The sequence below is a fragment of the Otolemur garnettii genome, unplaced genomic scaffold (genome assembly GCF_000181295.1).
Source record: "Otolemur garnettii isolate 467f Iridium unplaced genomic scaffold, OtoGar3 scaffold00073, whole genome shotgun sequence".
NCBI classification, from domain to species: domain Eukaryota; kingdom Metazoa; phylum Chordata; class Mammalia; order Primates; family Galagidae; genus Otolemur; species Otolemur garnettii.
Window position 1 is genome coordinate 4,284,520 of NW_003852468.1, and position 9,303 is coordinate 4,293,822.

Sequence of the window (9,303 nt, forward strand, 5' to 3'; positions counted from 1 at the left end):
TGTCCCCCTGGGTAGAGTGCTATGGCATCACAGCTCACAGCAACCTCCAACTCCTGGGCTCAAGCGGGTCTCTTGCCTCAGCCTCCCAAGTAGCTGGGACCACAGGCGCCCGCCACAACACCTGGCTGTTTTTTGGTTGCAGCTGTCATTGTTGTTTTTGGTGGGCCCAGGCTGGATTCGAACCCGCCACCTCACGTGTATGTGGCTGGTGCCTTAGCCACTTGAGCCACAGGTGCCGAGCCAAATGGTTCACTTTTCATTATGATGGTTCCAAAAATGCTTTGGCTTCCATGTTCCCACTTCAAAAGTGCCAAATATGTAAAAAATGATCATAATTTGATCATAAAATAGTTGGTAACACTGATTTTATAAATAATCTGAGCCTCTCCTTTTAAACAACAAATGCCATTTTATGTCTCAGATGATGTCCATCCGTGGATGGTACAGAGAAGGACCTCTCACCTTGACTAAGTAGCCTTATGTCATCGCAAGGTCTGAGGCTTCTGTTTTCTATCCTACGTGGGCAGCTCTGACCTCAGCTTTCAACATCATCTAGAACAGTGGGACTCAGCTGGAGTGACTCTGCTTCCCCGATCTCCCAGGAGACTTTTGGCAATGTCTGGAGATGATTTTAGTTGTTGCAAATTGGACAGGGGACAGGCGCTCCTGGCATCTAGTGGATGGAGCCCTGGGAGGTTGTTCACCATCCTACAGTGTACAGGATGTCTCGCAAAGAATTGTCCAGCCCAGACGTCAACTACGCCAAGGTTAAGAAACCCTGACATAGAGTAGAAAAGGTTCTTGAAAAGAAGAGGAGAGCAAACAAATCTGTTTGCTTCCCAAAATAGGCAAACAGGCGTTTCGTCTCTGGCCGCTGCCTTCACGCACAGAGCCAGAATTCTGTTAGGCAAGCAGGATAACATCATTCCGAGAACAGAACTGACAAGGCCCGAGGGAAATTCCTGAGGAGATTATGTTCAGCTTGTTGAGCTTCTAAGCTCCTTTCCCTTCACTGGACCCTACAAACCGGGTTCTGTGAGAAAGTTACCTGAGTTCCATCTCAAGTTCTCTCACTCGACATCTCCAGACCCTGCCTGGCCAAAATTCAAATTAAGGCACCAAACATGTTCCTTCCTTTAAATGCACAGAGATTTCTGAAAGCAGGGACAATACCCCTTTGAAATGAGACCTTGAGGAATGAAATTCTAATGGGAAAGAAAGCTTTGCTTCCAGCCCCCTTCCCAGCCTTCCCACGCTCTTCATGTGTCCAGCGCTGCCTTCCTGGCATTTTGAAGCCATCACGACTGTATTACAGAAAACTCGATTTTAGAGTTCTAACCATTCAAGAGAACGATTAAATATATATTTCCTACACTGTTGTCTGCCTGGTTCTTCGGAGAAAGGAAGTGAAAGGGAAGATAGATCAAAAAGCTATAAAGCAGGTTCTAAAGATCAGTGCCTAACACATAACAGGCCTTCAGTAGATGCTTGTTGAGCTGAATCGGGAAATGAATGGCAGGGAAGATGGAGCCTGTGAGTGGTGGGTTGGGCAGCTGGACCAGTTTCCTAGGCTTACACCAGGCTGGCGTGTCTCCATCTGGGAAAATAGTGATGGCAATGATTTTGAGGTGAGAAAATATGTATGTGGACAAACTTCTGACTTTCATTGCTGAGGAATTATTAAATGTTTTAGATATAGACTCAGGGGCCCACAGTGAAGTGTGGGTAGCTGGCTATCCACAGCTTATATGACCTTCCAAAGCCGCACTAATAATTGGTGGAGGGAGGTAATCTATAGAAAATGCAATTGCCAGATTCCCAAGTGACTTTCACACCAACTTTCCTAGTTTAGTCCCAATAGGCCTTTTGTAAGAAGAGACCAATGCTGCATCCAATCAAGAGAGCAAACTGTGAAAGCATAAACGGTCACAGCCCGGGTCGATTCTTTGGCTTTGCCTACACAGCTGATGCATTAGAAAAAAGAGATGTCACATCAGCCCAGCTGCAAGGACTAGAATATGATGTACATCATAGACATCTGGGAATGCTCAAACTTAAATGCCAACGGCTATAGCATTTCAGAGGTAGAAACAGCTCATGGAACAAACAAGTCAAACGTCGGGGTGAAGTACGGGCCACCAGCTATTCCCAGGTGGCACAAAGACTTGTGTTAAGTGCACGGTGATCTTAATCTGCGTGTTGTTAATTGAGGGAGAGGAGGGGGCTGGGCAGCTTTGCTACATAGTAAGTTCTGTACTCTGGGACATACATAGTATGCTTTGGCTTTCTTGATGGAACTTGCCTTGTCCAAGCTGGTGAAGTGTCCGCACATCCACTGTGCTGCTCTGATTCTGACAGAGCACGTGCCCAAACTACTTACTCCTTCCAGTCTGGGCAAATTTCCTCTTTCACGTGATTCATTCCCAAGAGTTTCAATACGGGAGTCATCAGTGAAGATAAACAGAGTCACAGAAACGAAGCAAGCTGTGCTCTCTCCTGTCTTTCTTTAAATTTAACTCACCAACAAGGTCCGGCAAAAACTGATCTCTCCCCATGAAGCTCTCCCCAAGTGGTCCAATAACCATAATCTTACTCCTACGTTGATTCTACACATGCATCTGAGCACAAAATCACACACAATTTTTTTTTTTCATTTCTGTGCATTTGGACTCCCTTGAAAATGACGGCAATATAAGGACGAGGACCCAGGGAGTCTTTGGAAGTTTGCTCTGTGAAAAAGGGTCAAGTATACCCCCTAGGAAGGCTTATTTACTAAAGATGTCTGCAGGACTGAAGCAGTTAAGGTGCAGCCTGGAAAGGGGACTCTGCAGTTGTCACTCCAGTAGCCTCTGTCTCCTGGAAGGCATAACTCCCCCAGGTGATGGTATCGCCCAACTCTTCTCAAAGCCGTCACTTTGACCTTCAACTTTGCGGTATCTCTTCAATTCAAAGCTAACTGCCTGGTCTAAGAGGTACTCTTAGTATTTTCAATTTAAAAATCCCTTACTCTGAACTCTAAAAATTACTTTAAATAAGAACTTTATAGACACTTGGTCCTATACATCCTTAGAACAATTCAAAGCAATGATCCTCAGTTAATCCAGACCATGAGCTCTTCGTGGCAGACTGAGACCACTTTCTTTCTCTGTCGCCTTCCATATTTGCAGTTATCACACTTTATTTGTAAAATTCATGTATTATCATAGGAGGAACTATTTAGATTTTAACAAAAGAAATTCTGCTATCACCATCTCATTTTATAGAGAAGGAAAGGGGTTTGGAAAAGGTGAGGAACTCACCAGGGGTACACAGCCAACAGGTTAACCAGAATTCACCCCCAAACTATCATCACAATCCCTACTATTTTGAAAGAGTATGAGCATGTATAAAAGTGCTTGTGGTACTTGATCTGACTTAAATGAGATGGTTAAGCTTGCCGTGTATGACTCAAGTCATGGGTCTACATCTCATTCACAGGGAGTGTGGGATGGGATGTGTGACAGCGTCACAGAGTAAAGACAGCAGTGTCTAGTGAGAGGCAGCAGGTGCTCCCAGAGCAGCCAAGTCACATCCTGCTAAATGAGGCTCTGCAAGAAAAATGACAAGTGTCTTTAGTTCCTGTCACCTTCCCTTTTATCCATTTTCCCTGTATGGCCCAACTGACCCTCCTCTAAGCCCTGAGTACTTTCCATCTCTCTCCTATTATTTCCATCAAAACTCTCCCATCCTTCCCCCCAAATGGTCTCTGGCATCTAACTACACAGGCGAAGACAGTTTATCAACTAACTTTTTCATAAGCTTAGTGCATTGCCCGTTCATGGAGGCAAATCCTTACTTCGTTGAAATAAAGCTATTAAGTGTATAAGTTAAGGTATCACACAAATGTCCAACTGTCAGAGATTCTTGGGGTATCTCCGTGCAGACAGCAATCCTCAAAGAGGAGGTAGCTGGGTGCTTTTTAACAATACATACATTCCACACCCCACTGGTGCAGTTAGGAATGATTGTGTAAAATGAGACAGTCATAAGGGGTTGCCTATAAATGCATAACCAGTGTGGAAATCCAAGGTCCACCGATGCAAATAACTACTTTTCAGAAGGAAAGGGAATTGAAGGCCTCCTACTGGTCAAACCTCATACTGGGTATTTCTTCATTCAATCCTCATCCTATAAGGTGGGTATTATTTTGACCATAGCACCATCACCGTTACCATTTTATAGAGAAGAAAAGGGGTTTGGGGAAGGTAAGGAACTCATCTAGGGGCTCACAGCCAACAGGTTAACCAGAATTCAAACCCAAACCTATCATCACAACCCATATGATGCTGAAAGAGTGTGAGCATGTATAAAAGTGCTATAAAATATCTAAAACACTATATAGACATTGCCTATCGTTGTTCTTATTTGCATGGACATATAAGGATTCTCTGTGAGCTTTCTCATGAACCTGTTCAGTCTTCCGCAAGGACAGCAGTGGTTCCTCAGTTATGCTTGGGTCTTCCCTGGTACACAAAGGGGCCAGCAGGGAAATTGTAAGGCTCCCCTCAACCCACTCTAAGGACACTACAGGCCTCAGAGACAGTTCCTTGGGGACTGTCTCTAAGATTTCCGATATAATCTATAACTTTCCGAGGTAGAAGTCTTTACCAGATGATACATTTGTTTCCTGAGGTCAGTTTATAGATTCCTTGTTGTTCCACATGAACTATACTTAGAAAGAACAGATTTAATTATTATAAAATCCCCCTTGAATCTACTAATGTTGAGAACTAGATCACACATGGTCCTATCAACTCTGTCATGACCAACCGCACTGCTTTTATGTGGTCAAACCCATTGTGTTTCGTCTATTTTGATTTTTTCCGTTAGTATACTTATGTTTATATGTGGTTAGATATGCCTCCGTACCCTCTACGTTATATAATGTTTACATTTTAATATTTCCATGTTTTATTTTTAACATTTAAATATTTAATCTATCTGAAATTAATCATTGGTATATTCCGTGCAGTAAGAGAGTTTATTATGCTGTTTATTCTTTCTTCCATGTATTTCTGCTTCTCAACTTTTGATAACCTTTGAGACCTACAGTTTTAGCCAGCATACACAGGAAAGGAAAAATGGGTAAATATATTCACCTAGCTATTTTCTGAAGATGTGTAAGAGAGAAAACAAAATATAGGAACAAATTAGAAAGTATAGTGAATAGTCAGAAAGGAATGATCAATTCAATAAATAAACCCTTCTAAGAATTTTTTCCTGGAGTAAATTAGAGTATGACCATTCTCCTTCAACAAACAAGGGGTAAACAGAGGTAGGTAGAATCTGGATAAAGATATGCACGTATACATGCAGGAAAATGCTGGGCTCCAACCAATTCCTCTCCCCACCTCATCCACCTATGAAGCGTGTATTCTACTTATCTCCTCTCAGGGTCAAAGCCAGGGCGTACTCTCCACGGAGTTGCTGCTGTGGGCAAAATTTATGTTGGAAGCCCCTATCTGAAGAGTACCTGCCCCATTTGGTAACTGTGACGGTTAAATGAGATAATTCATAAAAGGCAGCTACTACACTGTTGGCTGTACGAGTTTCCTAGGGCTTTCAGAACAAAATACCACAGACTGAATGGTCAAGGAAGAGAAATGTATTTTCTCACACTCTGGAGGCTGAACATCCAAGATCAAGGCGTCGGATTTGGTTTCTCCCAAGGCCTCTGACTCTTTATCTCATAGACAGCCGCCCTCTTGCTGTGTCCTCACGGGGCTTTTTCTGTGTGTGTGCGCCCTTGGGGTCTCTGACTCTTCCTGTAAGGACACCTGTCATACTGGACTTGAACACACTCACGACCCTTTACAAGCCCTATCTCCAAATGCAATCACGATCTGAGGTATACTGGAGGCCATAAATTCAACATATACATTTGTGGGGGGGGGGGACTCAATTCAATCTATAGCACAGGCATATGTGAAGAAACTAGCCAAAATTAGTTATTATTAAGTGCGGGTGTTGGGCCCAGCAAATGAATATCAAGAAGCCATAAAAGGAAAGACATGAACAAATTTGCTTTTTCCTACATTTAACCAAGAATAGACATTCAACGTTTGAACAGCTGGGACAACAGAAAGTATTGTCCCAATAGCTGCTGATAGCAAACCAGGACAGAGGACAGTGAAGACCAGAGGACAACGGCTCAGCAGGGACACGCTGCTAAGGGAACAGAACTGGCTAATGGCCTCCCCAGACCTCGGGTTACTATTTTAAATGTTACAAAATGTCCCATGGTGCATGAGAAGATGAAAAATAAAAGCAGTACGGGTCCAATCTTCAAAGGAGGGGACTGGAGAGATGAGGGGGCCAGTTTGGCTCCATGGGACTGAACTAAATTGCCAAGTACTAGGGCTGTTTTGAGATAGATCACAATCTTTTCCGTCCTGCAGCTCTCAGGAGAGAAACTGAGGTTTTTTGGTTTTTGTTTTCTTTCCTTCTCACTAAACCCTTAACATTTTTCAGTTTTTGAAAACTGAAAATACCTGCGTGCTTCTCAAAGTAATGCAAGAGGTATAATGTAAACGTAAAAGAGGGTTTATTGGGGGGAAAACTTAGCAAAAAATCTGAAGGAGCAGGGCAATCCTTGGACTCTAATAACAGTGCCTAGGCTGGTCACAGCTACCCTGGACTCATCAGGGTCAAGTGTTCCAGGAAAGAGTGGTCTCCCCTACCCCACTACAGTAGAGAGGGGCCCTTCCCCACTTGTGTATTAGTGAGAAAAGAAGAGCAGGCAACTATGATGCCACAGAAGCCCCCAGTTGAAGAAATGGCGTTGTTAAAAAGGAAAGCCTCCAAAGTTGGGGAGCTGGTATCAAGTCGTTTCTCTATCAGGACCTTTCAGATATGTATCTCCTCAGTCAAGAAAAAGGAGTACGCAGGCCTCTCAGAGCCACTGGAGGAAGGCCAGGCAATCCACACCACATACAAATGTCACCGGACTATTGATAGGTTGAAATGGCAGCACAAGGGTGATCAACTTTCTTCCACAACTCTCAGATGGATGTGGCTCCCTTCCTGGTGTGGGAAGAAAAGGCCCGCTGGAGTCTGCTCAGATTTGCATGAGCACTTATGTGGACAATTGCCCCAGCCTCTCAACCGTAGTCTTTCTGCCTGTGGTTTCATTTTGTAGGGTTTCAAGGCAGCCACCCACATCTTAAATAAATGTTGGGGTTTCAAGCAAGTGCCTGGGTCCTTGGTTCTTGGAGCACTCTTGGTTGAAAATGACCAGACACCCCAAAGTAAGGCAGGTATGAAACAAAGTTTATTGAGGAAGAGAACAGCTGATTTTACAGAGTAAGAAAGTTTACAGAGCAAGATACGTTCATCATAGACAGCAAATGGGCCTGTGTGGCCACGGCAAGTAGACAAAGAGGCCTTCAACATAGCCAGAGGTTCTCTTGTATATTGCCTGGGTTGGGCCTACCTCATGATTCAGAGGTCACCCTGGAACTGCTGCACGTGCAGACCTCTCCCGAGAGCCCAGTGGGGAGGCATGGACCATGCCGTAGATTTAAGCTAGTGATGTGATAATTAGTCGTAAGGCTGTTCTAGGTCACCTTCAAGACTCTATTGCACCTGTTGTTAGGCTAGAGCATTCTACGTCTTTTGCTTTTGGCATGCTAAGTTCTGATTGGTTGCCTAGTAAGATGCGCCCTCCTCCCCAGGTGTGAGCAATCACTAAGGATAAAATTAAGGAGGATGGCACCAAGATGGAGGCATGAGGTCCCCTTTCTATTCCTTCCCAGGAGACCCTCATTCCTAACTACCTACCTAATTGTTGGGAGTTGGGAGTCTGGTCCCCTGACCCCAAGTGACCTGGTTCAATTACTCAGCAGAACTAGGAAGTTCAACTGAGGCACACAGGAACCAAAAGCGAAGTGGATAGAAATTGAAAGTAAATCTGGAGCAGCCCCGGAGGCATGAGATAACAAAGATCACCTGCACCAGCTTTAGTATGACAAAGAGAAATGTTATGTAAGAGCAAAGAAAAAGCTTAGAGCACTTCCAAAGCAAGTGAGGAGAGAGACCCGGGGAGATACAAAGCTGGTGTGGAGATATAAATGTCTTCCTTCTCTGTTCAAAATGGTTTGTGACTCTTTCCTGGGTCTCTCTGCACCTCCAGGGTTCTCTTTGTCTTCTATTGGTCATTGATTATTGTCCTTGTCTATTGGTCATTAGTTACCTAGGTTACCTTCTTACCCAGATTCTGTTCTCTCATTTTTTGGTGAGAGCCGCTGAGGGCTGATCTTGAATGTTCCTACAGCCCCTCCAGACTTCCTTGTTCAGCAGGCCAGGCTTTCCTCCCTCCCTCTTCAAGCCCCTTTCTGTCCTTTCTCACTCACTATTGTAACTTTCGATTTGTGACCCAAGAACTATCACTTTGAGATGTGGTACAAATACAAGCAATGTGCTTCAAAAGGAGGAAAGCAAGCAGTTGTTAAGCCTGGTTCTGAAACTGCCCTTGCCAAGATGAAGGCGTGCAAGGTGAGAGCTAGAGTCAGGGCCCCCTAAAATCTGTGAAGGAACAGGCCTAGCTAAAATAATAATAATAACCAGCCACTGTCCCCTTGTTTACTTGATAATAGTCACTGGGCTCTTGTTTGCTTCTCTATAACAGCTACTCTAGAGGACACAGCTGGTAGTTATAAAGAATTTTTTTTTAGTTATAAAGACTCTTAACTTTTCTCTAAAAATAATATCACTTGTTTGGAACCTAGAGGTAGTTTCTGAGATGTCTTCCAGGTCTTACATTCCAGTGGATTGACTGACCCACCCCCCAAGAAACTGACTCAAACTGGTTGTGGACCCCCTACTCAAGGAAGCATATTCCAGTGGACTGGCTGATCCACCCAGACAGTGGCCCATACCAAAGCACTGATGGTTCCACCCTGAAATCAACCAATTAGCAGACCTTGATTGCCTAACCCTCTTCCCACCAAACTGTCTTTAAAACCCTTGTCCCTGGCTTGGCCCCTGTGGTCCCTAGCTTGGCACCTGTGGCTCAAGTGGCTAAGGTGCCAGCCACATACACCTAAGGTGGTAGGTTCGAATCCAGCCCAGGCCTGCCAATACAATGATGGCTGCAACCAAAAAATAGCTGGGTGTCGTGGCGGGTGCCTTTGGTCCCAGCTACTTGGGATGCTGAGGCAGGAGACTCGCTTGAGCCTATGAGTTGGAGGTTGCTGTGAGCTGTGATGCCATGGCACTCTACTCAGGAGAAGAGCTTGAGGCTCTGTCTCAAAAAAAAAAAAAAAC